This window comes from Hipposideros armiger, unplaced genomic scaffold, assembly GCF_001890085.2.
Source record: "Hipposideros armiger isolate ML-2016 unplaced genomic scaffold, ASM189008v1 scaffold_581, whole genome shotgun sequence".
NCBI classification, from domain to species: domain Eukaryota; kingdom Metazoa; phylum Chordata; class Mammalia; order Chiroptera; family Hipposideridae; genus Hipposideros; species Hipposideros armiger.
In genome coordinates, this window is record NW_017731931.1 from 691,543 (window position 1) to 692,937 (window position 1,395).

Genomic DNA, 1,395 nt, shown 5'->3' on the forward strand with positions numbered 1-1,395 from the left:
GAATATGCCTCAGTTTATCTTTTAACAGTTTGCAGCCCCCAATGTCTCAGGTCCTGGAGCTGAGGACTCTCACATCAAGCCTCCTGGCCCCTGCAGAGGGTATCAGGGAGGGGGGACCCTAAAAGCAAGGACTTTTTTCCTTGGTAAAATAGGACCTGATCCTCCAGGGTGAGCTTTCAGGGGCTCTCTCATTGGACAGCAGAGGCTGCACCTCATAGGCAAGTCACCTCTTTTTCGGGGTCTCTGGTAATCACCACTGCCATCCCCACATGGTCCAGGGTGCTGCTCCGTTTGACTCTGTAGCCCGCGTATGGGTGCACGACTCTAGTGCACAGGGCCCTGGCTGACTCAAAGGGGAGTATGCAAGAGTGACATGTGCGGAGAGATCTTTTTGGGCTGGGCTTGTGAAAAGCTCAATATACCTCTGGCTAGAGATTTACTACATCTGTCTTTGGAAGAGGAAAAGGAAAAACATAGAATGTCCAAATTCTTATGTTATGGATGTAAAATGTACAGGTTGCTACAAGATTACAACAGTTTTTAGCCATGCTCAGACAGTGATTCTTTTATTTTTATTTTTTTATTTTTTATTTTATTGGGGAATTGGGGAAGGGGAACAGCCAAGTTGTTGTCCTTCAGTCTTAGTTGTGGAGGGCGCAGCTAGCTCAGCTCCAAGTCTAGTCGCCATCCAGCCACATGTCGGCAGCTCAGCGGCAGCTCAGCTCGGGCACAGCTCACTGGGCCATGTGGGAATCGAACTGGTGACCCTGTTGCTCAGAGCTTGCGCTCTTAACCAACTGAGCCACTTGGCCGGCCCTGACAGTGATTCTCTGTGTAGGGTGTTCAACAGTGTTGTGCCAGCTGACAGGACAAAACGCCAGACTCACAGAAGGGTGTTCATTTAGATTATAGCGTTTCTCAACCTGTGGGTTGGGACCCCTTTGGGGGTCGAACGACCCTTTCACAGGGGTCGCCTAAGACCATCGGAAAACAAAAAGATATTTACATTACGATTCATAACAGTAGCAAAATTACAGTTATAGAGTAGCAACGAAAATAATTTTGTGGTTGGGGGTCAACACAACATGAGGAACTGTATTAAGGGGTCGTGGCATTAGGAAGGTTGAAAACCACTGATTTAGAAGAAAGCAATGCTAATGATCCCCACAACTTCCTGAATTTGTTACATCACAGAGAGCCTTTTCAACTCAGTAATTCTAGTTAATCTACAAAGATAATGTAATTACATTTAATTTTGCAAGTTCACAACAGTGATCTCTCCTATTTTGGTGTCATTTTTTCAATAAAGTTTTAATTATGGGAAAAAAAAAGTGATGTACCCAGGTGGTCAGGTTTAAGAGCTATCATGTTGACCCACTCAGTCTCCTGGCTGTT

The 1,395-nt window shown here is 45.7% G+C and overlaps 1 pseudogene; it reads left to right on the forward strand.

The window, feature by feature from the left end:
* The first annotated feature begins 373 nt into the window (after positions 1–373).
* LOC109371567 (40S ribosomal protein S27-like pseudogene) lies at positions 374–912 on the forward strand (annotated as a pseudogene).
* Positions 913–1,395: the final 483 nt, after the last annotated feature.